At 36.8% G+C, this 23,539-nt stretch overlaps 1 long non-coding RNA gene across 1 annotated transcript; it reads right to left on the reverse strand.

Annotated features, from left to right (window-relative positions):
* Window positions 1-4,296: 4,296 nt before the first annotated feature.
* On the reverse strand, window positions 4,297-22,952 carry LOC144373410 (uncharacterized). The gene is made up of 3 exons (XR_013433090.1): window positions 22,805-22,952; window positions 20,161-20,184; window positions 4,297-4,400 (listed from the first exon to the last, which is right to left on the reverse strand). It is a non-coding gene; the product is annotated as an uncharacterized LOC144373410 (long non-coding RNA).
* Between the last annotated feature and the right edge of the window lie 587 nt (window positions 22,953-23,539).

The raw sequence follows: 23,539 nt of genomic DNA on the forward strand, positions 1-23,539 counted from the left end.
GTTAGTGAAGTCAGGATTTAGACTGAGGCTGACTGACTCCATTGTCCTTCTTATCTTCTCTGCTCTGCTATGTCCTTTAGGCCTTTGTTACTTTTCTTATTTACCACCACTCATCCAAAGGCAGAAAAAATTAAGCCTAGCAACCAGGAAATGGCTACTGTGTTTTCAGAGAATCTATATTTCAGAGAATATAGATATTTAGTCTAAAACAGACCTTAGAAGCTACTGAAGAGTTCTAGAGACAGGACTTGTGGGATGTGGTACCATGGGCTAGGGATGTGGCTCAGTGGTTGAGTGCCCCTGAGTTTAATCCCCAGTATCCCCCCTCCAAAAAATGGGGATCAACAAAATAAACCTACACCATAGGTTTGTTAAGAATAGTGAATTAATTTAGGATTAGCAAAAGGCTTGGAACTATGCATAGCATAAAGTGTTAAATTATTAATTACTTATACTAAGCAGTGCCATATATGTGGTCTCTTGTTGGAGCATTCACAACAGCCCTAATATGAAAAACTCTTCTCTAAAACTCTCACCCTGATGGATAAGCTGGATGACCTCTGACCTGGTCACAGATCCATTTATATAAAATAGCTACTTCACCATACACCTAGTAAAATAACACACCTAGTGAGAATACACCATACACCTAGTGAGAATACACTCACCTGAGGAGTTCCTCATGCCAAGAGAAATTTTGCTATATGCTAGCCTCAGTTAGGCACATTTCATACCTGGATATCACGGTAGGACAGGAGTAAATTAATGATGATGTCTGATGTCAGAACTTCAATATTATCCATGCGGAGTTTGATCCGAGCCAGCTCCTTTGCCAGTTCATCACCCAGGTATTTCTCTCTGGCTTTCCGGATGTCATTCAACAAGGTTTCTTTGTAATAAACACTAGACAGGGGAACAGGAAAACCTCCAGTCATATAGATATGACTATGTGCATCCAGGACCCTCCTCCTTGGCACTCAAACAAATATGGTTCTTATTTATGTGACTGAGGCTAACACATGGAGACCTTGGCCCAGACCCGAGCCTCCTCATGTAGCAAACTAAAGACACTTCAACTTGTTATTCATATTTTGCTAAAATGAGCCAATAATGTTAACAAATAAAAACCAGCTCATTACAACCTTAAAAATATTTTCAAAGCTGAAATATTCAAACAATATACAGAACTTTCTATACAGCTCAATCTATTTCCTCTGGTATTTTGAACCACATAGAAGGCAAGATGGTACCTTACTTGAATATTTATTTTTCCCTACCAGCAACAGATAATCACAAAGCCAAACAAAACTCCCAGAGCTATGAAATACACAGAAATTCATTTTAAAAATATTCTCATTTATTAAGTGTCCCTAGTAGTCATGAAGGTTTCACCAGTTGAAGGAGAGCTGGAAACTGGTGTCATGTCCCCAAGCAATCCAAAGGGGGTACACAGAAGCCATGCTAGGAAGCTTACAGAAAACGTTGCCTTTCACCCCCCCCCCCACCACACACACACTTCCCTTGTCTTATTTGACTGCCATAATGTAAAATATAAAAACCTAATGTAGGGGCTGGGGATGTGGCTCAAGCGGTAGCGCGCTCGCCTGGCGTGCGTGAGGCCCGAGTTCGATCCTCAGCACCACATACCAACAAAGATGTTGTGTCTGCCAAAACTAAGAAAGAATAAATAAATACTAAAATTCTCTCTCTCTCTCTCTCTCTCTCTCTCTCTCTCTCTCTCTCAAAAAAAAAAAACCTAATGTAAAATATAAAAATCTCCTTTATGAGGGTGTCTAGATAATAATGTGGATATGTAAGAACATTTAAAACTGTTTAAATCCACACTTAATGTGCCCATAGCCTTTTACAAGTCAATGCTAGTATCTGATACTTGGAATAAAACCTTGAAAAACAACCTAATTTGGTGTACAGAGGCCAACTTACAATGACCACAGATTGATTTAAATATTTTGCCTATTTTCCAATTAATTTTTAAACAGAGAATGAGCACTGCCAAGCAGTAATGCCGCCAACCCATTAAGAAGCTGAAATGATTTAATTGTAGAGAGAAAAATTAAGCTGTTTCTTTAAAAAGACAGTAGGATAAATCATCTTTCCTAGAGAAACAACACAAGAGAGAATAAGAACAAATCATACTTATTTTGAATAATTATAAAACTATGCCATAAAAATGTGCATACATTACACAGCCTGGTCCAATGCTTATAATAAGACCTCAATTAACATTTAAAGAATGAAGTGATATCCCACAGAAAGGGTTTTGATGTAAAAATATTAGTGCAATGCTTTCATTTTTATTTCCTTATTTGTCAACTGCCATTACCCCAATGATGAGCAAATCAGCAAACTCTGCCAGTGTTTAAAATTCTGTCATTAATTGAATGAGTCATTAAACTGGGTGACAGCCATTGCCCATTTGGTAGACTATAAAGGCATGAAAGCTATTAAAGTGTTATTAGTTTGGCCTGATGGTAAAAAGTTATACTTCAGTCTTGTTTTCAAGGGTAATTCTGAAAAATAGTTTTAATAAATGAAGAAATCTAATAAGAACAGTAACTTTTTAGGTAAATAAAACACTGACTTGATTATGGTTTGGGGACTCCAGATATGTAATAATCATGCAGCCATTTCTGCCTCTGGCAACCAGGGAAGATGTTGCTAATCAATATGAACTTGGAAATGGCTTCAAAGCCCTTTATAGCACAGGACTCAAGATACTTTATAAATCTATCAGAATTGGCTCATGAGCTTAAAACTTACCTGCCATCCTGATTACAGATGTTTGCAATCACAAGTACCATTTACTGTCTCATTATTGTCAAGACCCCAGCCAACTGTGGGGTGGAATCCACTAATACACATTTCAAGCCCTTGGAAATTAAAACAAATCAAAAAAGTTATTTTCCTCCCAATACATACATACACCGAATGAGAAACAAACTTGAACCCATTTCTTGCAAAGATATGACTTATCTGGAAGATTCAAGTTAGCCGACCTCCTTGTCAGACCTGAAAATATGATATTGGAAGAACTTTCTCCCTAAACATCACTAAAATGTTTGTTTTGCAATTAGACAAAAGTTAGCAAAGTAAAACTGAATGAGGTTTGCTAGGACTGTGTCACAAAAAGTTTGCCATTTGCTTTTTGTGTTGGCATATGGTCACATATGTCTAGGTTTCCAGTCGTCTTCCCCACTAAGGTCTCTAAAAGAAAGTCTGTATCCAGAAAAGAGGCAATGGCATAGAAAAGGAGAACAAAGTATGAACTTCATGCCAATATTTCAGTAGTAACCCTCCATGGTTCAAGGTGCCATGATTTGGGCCAAAACATGACATGAGGTCCTTGACATTTCATTATAAGCCAGTTCTGCCAGTCCTTTGGATTTTCATTTGTTTTGGAAGTACAAATCCTCCTCCTTGTGACACAACTTACAGGAATAAATCCTTTAAATTGGCTTCAAGCAAAACAACTGGATTGCTTGTTTAAGAATAATTTTTCTGCCTTTAATTTTTAGAGTAAGAACACTGAAGGTACAGTTTCTTGAGCACTGAGACTCAAAGAAGGGAAGTGACCTTTCCCAGGCTACACAGCTAGGAATCATCTTACCAGGACTTACATTCAAACCTTTCTACCTGAGTGAGTAGTGCATACTACCTCTGATATAAATCTCAAAGAGAACATGTCACGGTACATCTCCTGAAGTCAGGAAAATATGTAGGTTCTCAAGAATATGAGAACTCAAGGTCAGAATGACCTTGCTGGGGCATTTTAAGAACCCCCATAACTAAGGGAATTTAAAATCGTGCTCAGAAGTGATCATGAAACAGAATCTCCAAGTTGAAATAGATAGTTAAAAAAAAATCACTGATTTAACTTCCCTGTTTCCTAGAGGAGAAAACAGCCACAGAGAAGAGAAGGTATATGTCAAGGTCACACAGGGAGTCAGGAGCAGACACAGGCCCAATTCTGACCTCCTAATTCCAGTTCTATTCTCTTTTGGCTTTACCTCAGTGACTCAGATTAGTGAGGCTGGATTCCAGGATGATTTTTAAATGATTGACCAATGCTCCTTATTCTCTGGGCATACTGGTAATTTCAAGGTGTACCACCTCTCTGAAAGGAAAGGGAAATTTTTACAAGGCTCCCAGGGCTGTTGGTGGATAGTGAGAATTACCATGAGGTCACATGGATGTCCTTGAGGAGGCTAATGAACCTGTCCACCAGGGGCATGCACAGCGGGCCCAGAATGGTATCCCAGTTGGGCTGCATGTACTCGCATGTACTCCGAGGCTCGCCTCTGGGCGTCACTCTCACAGCAAAAATAATCAGCACATGGTGTCACAATGTAGGGGATGAAATAATAATTTCCACTAGATGCCTGGAAAAAAAAAAGAAACAAAAATGTTCCAGAAAGTACTTGTTGCAGAAGCACAGCTGTGACTTTGAGTAGGTAGGACCTGGTGGGATATGAAGAAAAAGATATTTCAATATGAACAACAAATTATGCAATATCACTACAAGTCTATTAGGCATAAAAAAGGAAACCTCTCAATTTCAAAAGCTCTTATCATTTAAATAATAGGACAGAAATTTGGTTTCAAATGCTGAGCTGACCTGTAAATGTCTATGAATTTCACTGGCAGAAATGTTAGAGTCGGAAGTCTAAAAAAAAAAAAAATACACTAAAAAAAAATAAAAAAATAAAAGAGAATAAAAGCATGACATTTGCAGATAAATGGATGGAGTAGGAGAAGATAATGCTAAGCGAAGTTAGCCAATCCCAAAAAACTAATGCTGAATGTTTTCTCTGATATAAGGTGACTGACTCATAGTGGGGTTAGGAAAGGGGAGCATGGGAGGAATAGATGAACTCTAGATAGGGCAGAGGTTTGGGAGGAGAAGAGGGGGGTAGGAGATTAGCAAGGATGGTGGAATGTGATGGACATCATTATACAAAGTACATGTATGAAGACATGAATTGGTGTGAACATACTTTATATACAGAGGTATGAAAAGTTGTGCTCTATATGTGTAATAAGAATTGTAATGCATTCCACTGTCATCTATTTAAAAAATAAAATCAATTTTTTTAAAGTGTAAAAAAAAATAATAAAAAAAAATCAATCGATTCATTTTATGGCCCTCAAACCAGAAGGACTTGAACCCAGTGAGAACCAAGGATTACAATATGGCATATCATTTTTCTTTCAACATATATGAAAATGTATTATTTGATAATTTGATACAGGTGAAATATAAACTTTGTTTAATAAAAATTTAGGTGAAGCATATATTTTTTTAAAATTGTTGCTTTATATGTGGTGCTGAGAATCAAACCCAATGCCTCACATATGCCAGCCAAGTGCTCTACCACTGAGACCACAACCCCAGCCCTGGGGAAGCATATATTAATAACTATGATTAGTCTTAGAGATCTTTTGAAAAGATCCACTAAAATTTTTTTTATAAAAAATTCAAATTACCTTTAATAGTAGGTAAAACAGTAGACTTTTTCTATGGAATAATTATAGTTTGACTAAAAATTATAATTCTTTATAAAGCATAAACATCTTTAAATAGCATTATATCTATGCTCAATTTTTTAGCACATTTGAAGGTTGAAATATAATTCTCTAACAACACTCTTATATCATCATCAATCTTTTGCCTACACTATCATAAAATGCAACTAAGTTAAAATTTCAGACTTTTAAATCCCTGTATTTCTACATGAAGAATTTATATGATGCCAGAAATAGTTCAGTTTAAAAAATGTAAGAAGTCAGATGAATTAACGGAGGTATCTAGGTAGTTTTGACATAATGTAGACAGATATATTTTTTCCTTTTCCAAGAATGGGACATAGAATAAGAACTAAATTTTCTTCTAAATTAAAAACCAATTCATTAGCTACACAGAAAACTGTCTGAATATCATGATCTCAGATCAAACAGCCCACGTTAGAAAACTTACAATATGGAGGAATTAGTTTCAATGACATGAAATATATATTTAAGAAATTTTACTTTTGAATAAGATCTGCTTAGAGGAAGACATTTCTATCCTAATTTAAGACATAAATAATTGTATTGAAACCTCTCTCTTTTGGATGTTAGTGGGCTTCTACAGCCCTGTTATGACACATTTTGAATCCTAAAATATTTTGTTAAAAGAAATTACTGGTATTATTCCACTAAAACACATTTTTAGACCAGGTCAGCTAACTTCCTGTAAGGGCCAGATGATAATATTTTGGCCTTTCATATCTCAGTGTCTTTTGCAACTCTTTCACTCTGCTGTTGTAGCACAAAAGCAGACTCAGACCATACACAAATACACAAGCGAGGCCATGTGTCCACAAAACTTTATATATGGACACAAATTCAAACTTCACGTCTTTACATGTCCTGAAATAATCTACATGTCCTGAAATAATCATCTTTTTTCATATTTCCCAACCATTTAAAAGGGTAAAAAAAAATAAAAATGAAAAAGTAAAAATCTATTCTTAGCTCCCAACCCATACAAAAACAGGTGATGGGTCAACATTTTAGACTACACTTTCTTGTATTGCATTATCCCTGAAAAGAGGGTTTTCTGCGAATATTGAACCTGCTGCAAAGCAGCAGCTGGGTGACCATCTCTGTGGGTACCAGCTATTGGCACTAACCCCCTCAAAATACAAATGCCAGTGTTATAAATAGAAGGCTCAAGAATTAAGGTGTGTGGGGGTGATTGCTGAGGAAGGTGGCTCAGATCTACTTCTTCATCAGCAGAAACTGCCTGTACCAAAAGAACAAAGACTCTTCCCCTCCCTGCAACACTTTTGAATTCTCAAAGAGACTCAAACTAGCCAGCAAACTAGTAGGTTTTGGTAGGTTAGAGAAGTTTCTCCCTCATCCATGCCAGGAAAACCATGTTGCTAAATTAAATGCCATTTATAAATTCAGAAGTGAAAATATTTTTCTTCTATCTGAAATTGGTTAAGTCCATGGTAAAAGCCCTCCTATTTCAGATTGAGAGGGAGGAAAGAAAGGGCTGTGTGGATCAGTGAGGTACAGAAGGTAAAATACCTTTGAAGAAACAATCCTAATTAAGCTGGGCTGGAGGTGTGAAAAGCTTCTCAAATTCTATCCCCCCCAAAAAAACCCATAACTAGTAAAAATTCTTTTTAATAAAGACATTTAAAAATGTAAAGTCTCAGCTGGGTGCAGTGACACACAGCTCGGGAGGCTGAGGCAGGAGGATGGCAAGTTCAAAGACAGTCTCAGCAAAAACGGAGGCCCTAAGCAACTCAGTGAGACCCTGTTTCTAAATAAAATACAAAATAGGGCTGGGGATGTGGCTCAGTGATTGAGCTTAATCCCTGGTACCCCCTCCAAAAGATTAAGGCTGAAAAAGTGAAGATCAAAAAAAGACATTTACAGATAAACAAAATCTGAGATAAATTTATGCTAGTAGACCTATCTTACAAAAATACTAAAGGAAGTTCTTTAGAATGGAAGAAATTGAGAGTAGTCAAAAAATTCTAATAAAAGTAGTTACGTAGGCAATTATAAAATGCAGTATGATCATAAATTTCTTTTCCTTTCTTCTCTTAACCAACTTAAAAATTAAATGTAGAAAAGGATGTATATAATCCATATTTTGGAGTTTATAACATATAGAGAGATGTAAGCTATTTGACAATAACAATAAAAAGCATAGCACACAAGTGGGAATAAAATTGCTTTGGAATAAGGAAATGACACCAAATGGTAATTCAAATCCACAAGAACAAATGAAAAAAACAAAAAATGGTAAATAAAAAATAGATACCACACATATACTCTTACTCTCCTTCTCTCTCCCTCTCCTAATTCTCTTTCCTTTTCTTAGTTTCATTAAAATACATAATTGTGGGGCTGGAGTTGTAGCTCAATGGTAGAGCGCTCGCATAGCACATGTGAGGCCCTAGGTTCGATTCTCAGCACCACATAAAATAAATAAATAAAATAAAGATTTTTTGTGGTGGTGGGGGGCCTGGGGTTGTGGCTCAGTGGTAGAGCTCGCCTAGCATGCGCAGGGCCTTGGGTTCGATCCTCAGCACCACATAAAAATAAATGAATGGAATGGAGGTGTTGTGTCCAACTACAAATAAAAATATATATATTTTTTTTAAAGATATATTTTTTTAAAAGACATAATTGTGGGCTGGGGATATAGCTCAGTTGACAAGAGTGTTTGCCTCACAAGCACAAGGCTCTGGGTTCAATCCCCAGCACCACACACACACAAAAGAATTATAACAAAGTATTCATAAACATTACAAATAAATAATCATAAGCTTCTGTATGGTAGATAGGTAAATTGAAGGTGAACGATCAAATCTATTTGTAAAGAATTATTATATCTTCAACTGTTTCCAAAAGAAATGTTTCTACTGAAATTTTGTTTACATTATTTCTTTAGCAAACCTAGTCTTCCCAAACAGCACAAGAATAAACTTTGCCCCAGTCCTGCTCAAACCCTAAATAATGAGGTGTGAAAAATAGGATTTTGACAGCTATAAGATATGTGCTGTGACAAGTTGTTGTTCAAGGAGGCAGAGCAGCAGCAGCAGAGACCCTGCAGTTAGGATAGGAGGTGATCTTTGGAGCAAATTTTTAGCCATAGTTAGAGAAAAATGAGAAGAAAGAGAGGAAATGCATGAACTCTGAAACCAGCTGAGAGTTTAATAAACAGGACTGAGGAGACAGCAGGAATCTAGAGACTTGGGAAGGTAAAAATACTTCCTTTGAAAAAATCTTTCAGAAACTGTATTAAAGTTTAAGAAATCTGACAGAAAGAAATTGGAACTAATGACTACATTTTAAAAAGCAATTCATAAACTTCCAAATGAAAGCACAGGCTTTTGAGTGCAAGTACTTTTATTCTTAAAAAGAGGAAGAATGGGCCCAAACATCTCCAAATGATGGACCACATTCAAACTTTTGTTGGTGGAGAGACCAGAAACTTAAAAGAAAACCAATGATTAACATAATACATGTTCAATAGTGAACGAGGATCAGCTATTTTTAATTGTTACATTTTTAAATGAAAACATCTCAAGAATCCATCTCATTAAAACAAATTTAACAAAGGTAGCTTAGTTTCCTACATAAAGAAGCATTAGGGGCTGGGGATGTGGCTCAAGCGGTAGCGTGCTCGCCTGGCATGCGTGCGGCCCGGGTTCGATCCTCAGCACCACATACCAACAAAGATGTTGTGTCTGCCGAGAACTGAAAAATAAATATTGAAAAAAAATTCTCTCTCTCTCTCTCTCTCTCTCTCTCTCTCTCTCTCTCTCTCTCCTCTCTCACTCTCTTAAAAAAAAAGAAGCATTAGAATCAGTGTTCTAGCCACATTAATATGTAAACTCTTATTCTAAACACTCTCCAAATATTTCTAAAAGGATGATTTTCATATAGTAAGTGAGGTCAGAGAGCAGAGTAAAAACCACTGATCTCTGACACTGTGGGGGTAGAAAGTGGAAGATACTGTAAAGTTTTGAGTTCCTAATCTAGCAATTGCAATTTTCCAGAACTAATACCATCTATAAATATCACCACCATAACCAAACCATCCTATATCATCACTAAAAAAAAAGCTTAATTACATAGTCTTAAACGTTATGATATTAACTATATACACTTAACCATTCTCCTATTGCTTTACTTTCAGTTTGATTTGAAATTTTCCTTCTAAGTACAACTAAGATGAACATCTTTGCATATAGCATCTTTGTACCATGGTGTTTTCCTAAAGATAGCTTCCCAGGAGTGAAATTACTAAAACAAGTATAAAGTTCTTGATGTGTGTGGCTTAGGTGTCATAAAAGATGAAGAAATTTATTTACACTCCCACCAGCAGAGTATGAAGACATGCCAATTTCATCACCCTCTAAACAGAACTGAGCAGTGTTTTGTTTTTTCACATGTTAGATTAGGTGAACAAGAAAGACCCTATTAGCATTGAAATAAGAAGTCAGTCTCATCCCAACTCAAAGGATTCAGGGGGCCAAGGATTAAATCCTAGTACCAGTCCAACCTAGATGTACTTATCTATCTAAATGTAGTTTTGATAACTACATTTCAACATAGTCTTCCTGTAATCCTTTGTATTTAAGCATATTCAAACATATTCTCAAAAGTAATGCATAGGCTCCTCCAGAATGAAAAAGGGATCCCACGTCCCCAAAAGGCTAAGCACTGCCTCTCAGGACTCTTTGCAGAGGCATCATATGGAACATCCCAGCTGTAGCCAAAAAATGTCAATGTTCCTTCATTGGATACACAAATAAAGCTTTCTAGTAATTCAGCATATTTCTCATCCACAAATAGCTGCCTGGATTATCCAGGACAGCTCAGGAGACCAGAGTATGTTGGAACCTCCTCTTGTCCATCAGGTTCTATCATGGCCACTAACCAAGGAAGCCAAGATGGAAACACAAACCAAGGGACCTAGTTAGAGCAGCACTTATTTTTATTTATGGCTAGTTGCTGGTGGTTAATAGCAGCACAGGGTTTATAAATTAATTCTTTGGAGAAAATATGATATGTTAGAGTTTATTCCTGATGAACTTCATAATGAGACTTTCAGGTTGACCTTTCAGAGAACATTTTTTTATACTGATACAAACATTTAATCAGTCAACACATTGCCTCATCAGAAGAGAGGGGAAAGCATTAATGGCAGATAGACAGTGGTTTAATATCAGCCAAGATGAACTAAGTTCTGAGCACTTGCAGAAGAATGCACATCTTGTCTGCTGGCAGGATGTGGTTCTTTGGATCTTGTAATGCAAATAAGTCACAAATCTTTAATGAAGACCAAAACTGAAAAAGCCCAGAAGATTCTGTCTAAGAAAATTTAGCAAGCTAAGGAACAAATATGGGGCAATACTTTTCACACACAAAAAAATTAAGTTTCATAAACATATCTTTGTCTAGCCAGTTAGGAGAGAAGTTTAAAAATCAGCACATATGGCCAGGCATAGTGGGGCATGCTTGTAATCTCAGCAGCTTGGGAGGCTGAGGCAGGAGGATTGAGAGTTCAAAGCCAGCCTCAGCAACAACGAGGTGCTAAGCAACTCAATGAAACCCTGTCTCTAAATAAAACACAAAATAGGGCTGGGTTGTGGCTTACTGGTTGAGTGACCCTGAGTTCGATCCCCAGTACCCCCAGTACCCCCTCCAAAAAAAATCAGCACATATGCATGTCCAGAAAAATGTAGGTTGGTTTTTGTTTTTCATGATCAATGCAAAGAACATTCCACATTGTTACCTTTCCATATTTATCTGGTCATAGGAGGAATAAATATACAGAAGCTGTATAATGATTTCAATAGCAAAATCAGGCTACTGTACCACTTAAAAGTAAATGAAAATATCCCTGCTGGAAACCATGGAGTGCTAACTGACCTATTGCAATAGTTGATCCACTTTGTTCAAACAACTGAATGATTCTCATAACATGACAATTTTTTCAAAGCTGGCACAAATCTCAGAAAGCACCCTATTGTCTCATTTTTTTTAGTTTTTAGTTGTTGGATGTTTATTTAATTAATTTATTTATATGAGGTACTGAGAATCAAACCCAGTGCCTCATACATGCTAGGCAAACACTCTACCACTGAGCCACAACTCCAGCCCCATTGTCTCATTTTATAGAGGAGGAATCTGAGACCCAAGAATGTTAAGCAACTGGCACACAGATGACTTACAGAGCTCGACAAATCTCAGGCCTTTCCTCTCCCTTCCTAGGACTTTTGTCACTTCAACTTAATTCTGAAATGCCCTTAAATAAATTAAGCTACACAAAATTTGCAACACAAACATATGAGGGAATAGTGAATTTTAAGATATGTGAATTATATCTTAATTTAAAGAAAACAAATGGGTGTCCTGAATTCCAAGGACTTGTTCAGTTGGTAGGCAGAATTTAATATCAATAATGTGGTTCTGACATTGGTCCTGTGACATCTGATGTTACCCCTGTGATATTCAAGACGTACAGTGCAAAGTTTTATATTTCACACCTCTAGAGCACTTCAATTTAAGAGAACAAACAGAAGCGAAAACATAGCCACGCAGGAAAAAACAAAAAGACTGTAATAGGGAATTTAAGATGAGGTAGAAATGATAGAAAATAGCCACACAAGCTAAATAAATACTCAAAGAGCAGAGATTTTTACATGATTCATATTCTGTGGATAAAATAAAATTCTTCCTTTCCATCTCTGTGGGATGAAGCCTTCCCGTTTGAAATGGAGTCTTTAATAATAAAAGTGGTAGAAAACTTAATTTTCAACTCAGAAAACCCAAAAGACATGGAAAGAAGAAATTTAATTGACTTTTTACCAAACTGTCCCTAAACACTCTATATGTTTAATAATTTTGGAGCCCAGTTCATAGAAAACTTTAGACTTGTGGAAAGCAAGAAAGAAAGAACAGGAGAAATTCTGTTACCCTCTAACCATGTTCACAAGCCAGGAGGAAGACTTCAGTTTTGAACACAATGCCCTCAGTATTGCCAATGTGTGTTTCTCAAAGAATTTCCAATTTATTGGGATTATAAAGATAACCATTTTAATGGGAACAAGTTTCTCTTAAATCTCACCGATTTTCCAGAAAAAGAAAATCACCTAGTCCAGAGGTCAGGAACCAGATTAGTTTTTTAATAACATGGTTTTTAATAAAGTACTTTTTAATAATGTGATCCAAGCTTGGAAACATTGCTTTAAAAAAAAAACTGTGAACTCTGGCTTCAGGACATGACAAATGAAAATGTGATCTAGTATACTTCTAACAATTCCAACTGTAAGTATTGGGTGTAACACCTCATTTTCTCTCAGTAAGTCTCCTGGGGACAGGGAATGCGCGTGTCCCCATGTTTCCTCTCTGGCAAGATTAGGCAGTTTTCAGGTAATTACCAACCAATTCAACAGGAAAATATTATTCCTGTGCCTATCAGCCTTGAAAATCTATTTTTTTTAGTCCTGGGGTATATATGATTTATATATTCTCCATATGAAATTATTATGTGTGATAGATACTCAGGTGTGCTACCAAGACCCCCTTTCAGGGAAGGATATATTGCCCTAGCTACTGGAAGTTCTTTAACCTGCAGTCCCTACTGTCAGCCCCTTCTGGAACTGCCTTAGTTGCAGAAAGCACCTTATCCAAGGTTACACTCTTTTTGATGATGGATGGATGCAGGGGTATAAAACCCTGGCCATCTCATCCTCACACAGGACAGCTCAGAAAGGCCAGTCAAGCTTGACTTCCTTTAGGGTTTTGCCAAGGCTGTCATTGGTCTTGCATCACAGCTCCATTTCTCCCTCTGCCCAGTGCTGTTTCATTCCCTCCCCTTGCCCAGTGTCAATCCCAAAGGCACTCCTTAATGAACCTCTTGGACCTTAAATTCAATCTCAGACTCTGCTTCAGGGGAAATCAATCTGTGAAATATGCTACAAATTCAAAACTGGTTATTCTTGCAAAGGAAAGTAAAAACAAAGGAAGTTACAGAATACCTATGGACTATGTACACTAGAGGCAAACCATCAGGAAGTTCCAAGGTTTAACCAATAAAGTAGCCTCGTGGTTGGCTGCATTTTCATTCTTTTGCTTTCATGAAGGTGCAACCTTGATCTGTCATTATATAAACAAGTTTTCTGAATTGTTGAAATGCTAAGATTGACTACCTTTGTTATGTCTGAAGCAACATCATAAAAATAGAAATGGATAAAAATACAGGAAAAGCAAAAAGTCATTTTTGTAAAGCTCTGACTGAAAACTGAATTACATTTCAACTTAATCAAATATTGAATTATGAATTAAAATGTGATGAGTATTCACAAGATTTTTATAACACTTTTTAATCCTGAAAAGAAAATTTAAAAAACAGTTCCATTTACAAGAGCATCCAAAAGGAAAAAATATCCAGGAATAAGTTTAAGTCAAGGAGGTGAAGACTTGTTTGCTGAAAATTATAAAAATTGTTGACAGAAATTACGGAAGATCTAAATAAATGGAAAGACAGTCCATATTCATAAACTGTAAGACTTAATATTGTTATCAATAAGCAATCTCCAGATACAATGCGATCCCTGTCAATGGTGAGGGTTTTTATTATTGCTGTTGCAGAAATGGAAAAGCCAATTCTTAAATTCATATGGAATTGCAGGGAGCCAAAATGTCCCAAGAAAGGATGAAAAAGAAAAAGTTGGAGGACTCAGACCTCCCAATTTAAAAAATTACTTCAAACAACAGTAATCAAAACCGTGTGCCTTGTGTATAAGGTTAGACATACATATCAATGGAAAAGGACTAAAAATCCAGAAATAAACCTTACATATAGGTTTAGTTGATTTCAGCAAGGGTGCCAAGACAATTCAATAGGGAAAAAGATAGCACTCTCAAAAAAAAATGGTGCTGGGACAACTGAATATCCACACGCAAAAGAATGAACTTGGATACCTATCTCATACCAGATATAAAAATGAATTCAAAATGGATCTGAGACCTAAATGGAGGTTTAACAGTTTTTTAAAAAATATAGGAGTAATATTTCTTGACCTTGAGTTGGGCTAAAAGTTCTTAGATACAAAAAGGGCCTGATCCATAAAAGTAATAACTGATAACTGAATTGAGTAACTGAAGCCTCTGATAAAAAATCTTGCTTCCAGAACTCTTTTTCAACTCTACAGTGAGTACACAACCAATTAAAATGGGGAAAATATATGAGTAGACATTTCACCAAAGATGATCATGAATGACTAATAAGAATATTAAAAGATGCTCAACATCACTAGTCACTAGGGAAATGCAAATTAAAACTACACTAAGATATCACTTCATACTCACTAGAATGGCTGATGGACACAACCAAGTATTGATGAGGATGTAAAGAAACTGGACCTCTCAGTGCTGGTGGAAATTTAGAATGGAACAGTTCCTTTGGAATCATTTTGGCAGTTTCTTAAGAAGTAAACATGTATAGACCATATGAACCAACAATTCCATTCTTAAGTATTTACCCAAGAGGAATGAATATGTGTACGTCTTTATGTACACATATGTTCAGAGCAGCATTATTCATAGTATCCCCAAAGTGGAAACAACCCAAAAGCCCATCAATGGGGAGAGGACCAGTAAAATGTGGACTATCCATACAGTAGAATGTCATTTAGCAATAAAAAGGATAAAACTACTGATATACACTACATCATAGAAAAACCTCAAAAACATGCTAATTGAAAGAAACCAGGTGCAAAAGACCTCATATGGTATGGTTCCATTCACCTGAAAAGCCCAAAAAGGCAAATCTATAAGACATAAAACAGATTAGAAGTTGTTTGGGTTTGGAGGTAGGAACAGGAATGGTCTGTAAAAAGGTATTTGAGGAGGTAATAGAAACGCTCCAAAACCAGATTATTAAAAGTCATTGGGGCTGGGGATGTGGCTCAAGCGGTAGCGCGCTCGCCTGGCATGTGTACGGCCCGGGTTCGATCCTCAGCACCACATACAAACAAAGATGTTGTGTCCGCCGAAAACTAAAAAATAAATATTAAAATTCTCTCTCTCAAAAAAAAAAGAGGCATGAAAAACTTTAATAAATTAATCAATCAATAAATAAATGTCATTGAATTAAGGCTGGGGCTTTAGTTCAGTGGCAGAGCACTTGCCTAGCACTTGTAAGGCCCTGGGTTTAATTCTTAGCACTCTATAAAAATAAACACATAAAATAAAGACATGTTGTCCATCTACAACTAAAAAAAAAATTTATGTAAAAATTTAAAAAGTTCAGCTGGGGATGTGGCTCAAGTGGTAGCGCACTCGCCTGGCATGCATGCGGCCCGGGGTTCGATCCTCAGCACCACATACAAACAAAGATGTTGTGTCCGCCGAAAACTAAAATATATATATTAAAAAATTCTCACTCTCTCTCTCATTCTCTCTCTCACTCTTTCTTTAAAAATATTTTTTTAAAGTCATTGAATTATGTGTGTTTAAAACAGGTGAATTTGTAGGTATGCAAGTTATACCTAAGTAAAGCAGTTTTTTGGTACCAGGGATTGAACTCAAGGGCACTCAGCCACTGAGCCACATCCCCAGCCTTATTTTGTAAAGTTGTTGTTGTATTTTTTTTTTTTAATGTGGTGCTGGGGAACGAACCCAGTGCCTCATGCATGTTAGGCAAGTGCTCTACCACTGAGTCACATCCCAGTCCTTGTGTTTTATTAAGAGACAGGGTCTCACTAAGTTGCTTAGTGGCCTGCTTTTGCTGAGACTGGCTTTGAACTGCCTCAGCCACATGAGCTGCTGGGATTACAGGCGTGCGCCACCATGCCTGGCTGTAAAGCAGTTTTTTAAAAAAATATTTATTTAGTTGAAGATGAGCACAAAGTATCTTTATTTATTTTTATGTGGTTCTGAGGATTGAACCCAGTGCCTCACACATGGGAGGCAAGCACTTTACCACTGAGCTACAGCCTCAGCCCCAAGCAATTTTTTTAAAAAAACAAAATCTGGTACATAAGAACATGAGCATCATTTGAAAAAGAGGTGAGCACAAAAGATGATGTCATGTTTCCAAAGAGCAAAGGCACACAGAATGGCTATGGGCAGCCCAGCCTGAAGCCCTGAGATCAGCTTCCCAGCCTTTCCATCTCTGCTAAGCAACTACTTCTAGAAATGGAAATGAATGTGCCCAACCTTCTGCCAAATAAAGGTGTATTCAATGTGGCATCAGGCACATAACTCCCTAAAGACAGATCTCAAAGCACCTTGGTTTTCATATATTCACAATCACACAAATATCTGGCTACATGTTCAGGCAGTAGCATGTAAGCTGTACCCCTGACTGAAAGAACTTTAAAGTTCACTCTGGCTACATTATATCTATGTGTGTTTTACCAAAATCTTTCCAAAATGATCACCAATGATTTTATCAGATTGTCTCCAGAAACGTCTGGAGTCATAAAACCCAGGCTCCCCGATTCCAGTGTTATCCCAATCCACATGCAAGAGACAACTAAGCAAACTCTCCTTAAAAGTCACCCAATTTACTTTGACATTTTGTTTTAATGTTTAATCGCCATTAACTGCAAGCTGTTCATTCTGCTGATCCAAACCATTTTTCTATTTGCCCTATTTCCACTCCATCTGGAGCGGAAAAAATAACTGTCTCCTTACTTTCAGAAAGAGGATAACATTTAAGGATAACCATTAGTGGTATCTTCCAAGGTTTACATCCCTTCAGCATTTACTCTTTGGTACTATTTTCTAGCCTTCAAGTTATCTCAGGTCCCTTTCAAAAGTCTTCTGAAGAGTGGTTACCAGCACTCAGGAAGGGTGTGAAAAAGGAGGAATTGAGCTTTAGAGGAAGAGTAGAAAGTATAGAGATGCAGCAGGATAGAAAGAATAACTTCCAATGTTCTATAGCATAGTAGGTAACTATAGTTGACAATTATTAATTGAAAATTTCAAAATTGAATATTTCAAAATAGGTAGTACAGAGGATTTTGAATGCTCCCAACACAAAGAAATTATGCTTGAGGTTATGAACATGCCAATTACCCTGATCTGTTCATACATATTGTATACATGTATTGAAATGTCACACTGTACCCATAAAAGCATACAATTACTATGTGCCAATTAAAAATATTTTTTAAAAATTTTTTAGCTGTAGACATCTATTTATTTTATGTGGTGGTGATGATCAAATCCAGTGCACCTCACGTGTGCTAGGCAAATACTCTACACCACTGAGCTACAACCCCATCCCCCCAATTAAAAATATTTTTAAAAAATAAAAATAAAATAAAATTCTTTTGAATGCTGTAATTTTTCACACCTTCCAAGCATGATAACCAATATTGGGCACTGAATTCTAATGTAATTTAGAGACGTTAGTTGTCAAATCCTGTAGAATAAATTAATTCCTAACAAACAATCAAAACACCTAGGAAGAATGGTGCCAAAGTGTGCTTAGAATTACTGTCAATATTAAAGGAATTCCTGGTATTTCAGAAGGGAGTATTTGCCAGAAGGAGAATACATAGTGGAATTATAACTGAATTCACTACATAGTATTGTAACACTAGAATTATAACACTACTTAACATTTATTATAACACTAAGTCTTTTAGAAGACAAAAATATTTCAAAGTGCAGGCCAGCCATGGTGGCGGACACCTATAATCCCAGTGACTCAGGAGGCCGATGCAGGAGGATTATGAGTTCAAAGCCAGCATCAGCAATTTAGCAAGGCCCTAAGCAACTCAGCAAGACCCTCTCTAAACAAAATAAAAAAAAAGGGCTGGGGATGTGGCTCAGTGTTTAAGCACTTCTGGGTTCAATACTCAGTACAAAAGAAAATCCAGATAGATAGAAGTATATATACACCCAACAGTAAGAAATGAAAAAAGATAGCTTCTTGCCTTCATGTAGCTCATTTTGTTTTAAGGAATAGTGTTTCATAGGCATTTCTTGCATTAAATCCAAGTTACAACTTTTTGCTTGTGCAATAAATATGGAACCACAGATGTTGAATACTGGAAGGCATCCACAAACAAAAGGACAGAGGTCAACATTTCTCATTTTACTGATATGACCCAGACAAGGGTAGAACAACTGCCCAATGTGACTTAAGTTGGATGCGACTCCAACTACACCTCCTGGGCCTCAAGCCCAATCTCCTTTGATTGTTCCCCCATTTCTCCATGAAGGAGGTAAAATGAAAAATCAAGATCTGGAAAGAATAGGACAGACTCCCATAAATGGAAAAACATCAGTACGTCAATGGGACAAAACAAAATGACACATTGTCCTGTTCTTTTCCAAGAGGAACTTGAAACCAGAACCTCTTGCCTTATTTTACAAACCAGCTTATAAATCCACATTCCAATGCTAATTGAACTAACTCACTTGCTTTGTTTCTAGAATTTCATCCTCTGGTGGGGAAGGAGGGTCCAAGTTTCCCCCTTAGGTGGGTATTTTTGTTAGGTGGAGTACTGGGGAGCCCCCGCTCCCCTGCTAGTGGCCTTTTGTGAGGGGTAAAGTCATGCAAAGCTCCTACTCCCCTGCAGAGGGCAACCTGGGGAGAGCTTCGCCTCCTGTGTCCTTTTCTTGGGTCACTCTAGGAACTTCAACTAGAATAGGAAAAGTACTGAGAGACCCTTCCCTTGTAGAAGTGCTAGTAAGAGGGATGTTGAGATCCAAAGGAAAAGGACCAAGGCCCTGTCTAGAGTCTAGGTCATGGATTCTCAAATTACACCACCACAGATCTAGGGGAATAGGAAGCTTGGGGTACATACAATGGTATAGGATAACCCTGGCACAATTTCTGAGGACATAATCTTATTCAAATATTTTTTTTAGGATGGTAGTTTCTAGTTTCATTATACTATCTAAACCAACATGGCAATAAGACTAGGTAATCACAAGAAATTATAAGCTGAATCAGGAAACTTCAGTACATAATAAAGGAATAGGAAGGAGCAGAATGAAGTAGAATTTCATCCCACTTCTTCTCAGCTTGTAGCAGGGAAATTCAGGCTTGATCCCCTTGTTAACTGGGGTATAAGTTCATGTTCCTTCATCATCAGGGCGACTTTGGTAAGGAAGTATGGGAGGTATTGACTCCAGTAAAAAGACTCTTGGTGGTCCATGGGAGTGCAGGTCCAGCTCAGGATATACCTAGGTGGTTCCAAGCTCAAAGCCCTATGAAGTAATAAAGAATATACACTTGTCTGACCTTGCCTCCTGTCCCACACTTTCAAAGGGCCAAGTGGGGCCTAAGCTAACTGGTGGATTGAGGGATAGAGGGTTTCCAACTGTCCTCCTTAGAAACAACAAACATGTGATTAGAAATCACCTTGCTACCTGTGATATTTTCAGGCAAATATTTTATAAATTTATACTTATGGGCTGAGGTTGTAGCTCAGTGGCAGAGCACTCACCTGGCATGTGTGAGGCAATGGGTTTGATCCTCAGCACCACATAAAAATGAACAAATAAAATAAAGGTATTGTGTATATCTACAACTAAAAAATTATATTTTTTAAAAAATTTACACTTTTGAGGCTAAAAATTTGAAAATGTAATACTTACTGTGTTTTTTTGAGTTACCATATCCTGAAAAGAAAAACAAAAGATGAACATAGTTTTTCTAAACAGTTAATTTTCATTAGCATTAGTCAATATTCCCCACATCATATAGTGCCCACCTTAAAACAAGAATTAATCATTTGAACCCCCACCATCTGAAAGCTTCAAATAGAAATGAACCTCTGATAATCAAAAAATTCACATTCTGTGGAAAACTAACCATAATTGTTTAGCTTTGGAAGTACTGGAGGGCATTTCTGCTTATGATGGTTTTCCCATATCAGTGACAATACTTTTGTCCAAAAGATTTATTTTACTTTTTGTAGTTGTAGGTGAACAACATGTCTTTATTTTATTTGTTTATTTTTGTGTAGTGCTAAGGATCCAACCCAGTGCCTCACATGTGCTAGGCAAATGCTCTGCCACTGAGCTAAAGCTCTAACCCCCCAAAAGATATTTTGAGACTCATATTTGGGGCACCGAGTGCTCTGCATCCCACCTTCCCAGAGAAGAATGACAGTGACAGTAAGAAAGCATTTGGGAAACACTGTGCCATCCTGGGGTTTGAATAGATCAATGCAAAGGCTGCAGAAACATCATGGTCACTCTTCCTACACAAAGAGTACTACTGGAAGTATTCCTGACACCCTATTAGAACTGTCTAGGCAGGTTCAAATTCATGTCCATTTTAGCCACTTAACAACAGGATGGTTATGCAGACCTTGAGTATATATCATTTATTTATATGCTAGAAACCAACATTTCTGCAAGAGAAAACATAATTAAATATCTGCCCTGTAAAACAAGTTTTATATAATCAGAGAATCTTTCTTTTCATCGATGGGGGTCAAACCCAGGGCCTCACACATGCTAGGCAAGCACTGTGCCACTGAGCCACATCCCTAGCCCAAGATTTCTATTTTTGATAAGAAGTTCAGATTGCTTCCTCTGGAATGACTAACTACCCATTTCCATTGTAGGAAATATTTGTCTGATTTGTTAAAAATCAAAATTTTTCAATCTCTAGCCCTGTAAAATAATTTTAAAATTATCTAGATCATAGAACTTTCCAGAGGGCTTTTCTAAAGCACAGCTGAGGAAAAATGTATTGAATTAGGAAAAAATGTTAAAATTTCATGTTTCCCATCAAAGTATAGATTAATAATCTATATACTTTCATATTTTCTAAATTCTAAGTATTCTAAATACTTCTAAGCACAGTGAAAAATCAGTAAAAGCAGCAGTTAATATCTAAATCTCTAAAGTTATTTAGGTTGGCTTATAGACTTTAAATATGTTTCTAAACTGTAGAAACTATTCTACAACATAAAGCACACTGATAAGTTTCTTTTTTTTCACTGTCATACAAATGACTTCTTCAAATACACTATGTGCTATAACTACAGAGCACCTATCTACATAAAATGCATGTGAGGTTTAACACATAATACAGATTATACAACAGAAGCAGGTGGTGTTTCTATCAGGAAATAATCTCAAACCAATATAGAATCCAGAAAAAATTGGTTAATATTAAATAACAAGAAACACATACACATACATACACACACACACACACTCACACACACAGCCCAAGTATGGCATAAAATTGTCTTGTTACAGTACTGAGGGAGTTGGACACTTAAAAAGGATGTCTGTAAAGACCAATCTCTAAACCCACTAGTTCTCATACCTGATTGCACATTTGGGAGGTTTAAAAAAGTCCCATGCCTGTGCAGCACACCCCAGAGATTGTGACGTGATTGTTTGGGGTGTGGCCTGGCTCCTGGGATATTTACAAGCTCTCTGGGTAATTCTAAAGTGCAATCAAGGTTGAGAAAAAGTGCTGTAAAACTATTAATTTTTAAATGATTTAACATAAAGCAGGATTTTCTAAGATATTCAACAATATTAGCAGAATTTTAGAATAACGCACATCAGACATTTATATTTTGAAAATATAAGCATTTAAAAATGTTCTATATGGGCTGGGACTGTAGCTCAGTGGTAAAGCACCCGCCTTGCATGTGTGAGGCACTGGGTTCGATCCTCAGCACCACGTAAATAATAAATAAAGATATTTTTTAAATGTTCTATATTATCAAAAAATGTTTGTTTCAATCTTGCCAAAATACATTTCAGAAATTCTCAATATTACTGAAATGTATAGGAATACACTTGTTTTCAGTTTTGCTATGTTTTCAGATTAGAGTATAATAACAAATTAAATGTCGATTATATCTATGGTAAAATTTTCTGCTTATTTTGGTAACTGTTAAATATATCCCTGTCATTATCCAAGTCAAGAACTAATTTTTATAACATGTAAGTTTGGATCAAATTGTCCACAAAGGGATTCAGAGTAGTATGTTTGTGTCAATGGAAGTGAATATTTTTTGCTTTTTCTCTAATGAGTCTGGAAGTGCTCAGGTTGCCTGCAAAATCATAATGTAGCAACGATGCTCACAGAGCAGCCAGAAATTTATAAGTGTGAGGTAGAACCAGTGGTAGGAAAAAAGGTATTGCAAAAGCAATTTTTATTACTTTTCTCACATATAATTCCTGTGCTATGTTACATTTCAGCTTGACATAAAATTCTGCTTTTCCAAAATGATGCACTCAGAGGAAGGTGAACGATGTTCTTTACCTTCAGTGACAGTGCTGTGTCGGCATCGGTATCATGGTACAGGATCACATTATTGGCCATGTCAAAGCTTTCACGGACTCCAAGATGGTAGAAGAGGGAAGGCTGTCTGGAGAAGTCACTCATGTCTACAAAAGCAACATCTGAAATGAACAAGAGAGGGATGGGAGTGAGAGGACAGATGATCTGTCTACTTAATCTACTTGTTACTGATAACTAACAGGGAGCCATGGCAATTTGTATTTCTACCATTAACCTTTTAGGTAGAGTTGGGGAATGATTTGATTTCACTTAACCCATGAACTGTGGAAGAAAAGAAGTAAGAATTTTTAAAAAAACAACAAAAGCCCTCTTCCTTTTTTAAAGTGATAGGAATATAGTCTCAAAATCAGCTAATGAATTTATCTTTAATGTCATTCTTATGAAATATATATCAAATATAGTTTGCCTATTTATGAAGCATATTGTATAATGAAATGAAAACCCAGGTAAGCCCAAGTCATTACATATACACTTCCCTGATCACATCTCCTCCCTCTTGCCCAGAGGAGATCTCTATCCTCATTTCTGGATTTATCATTTCCCTGCACATGTGTTTGTGTCCCCCTCTAAATTTGTGTGTGGTAATCTAATCCCCAATGTGATAATATTTGGAGATGGTGCCTTTTGGAAGAACTCTCATGAATAGGTTTAATGTTCTTATAAGAGGCCCCAGAGAGTTGACTTGTCCCTTCTGCC

The sequence above is a fragment of the Ictidomys tridecemlineatus genome, unplaced genomic scaffold (assembly GCF_052094955.1).
Source record: "Ictidomys tridecemlineatus isolate mIctTri1 unplaced genomic scaffold, mIctTri1.hap1 Scaffold_39, whole genome shotgun sequence".
Classification (NCBI taxonomy): domain Eukaryota; kingdom Metazoa; phylum Chordata; class Mammalia; order Rodentia; family Sciuridae; genus Ictidomys; species Ictidomys tridecemlineatus.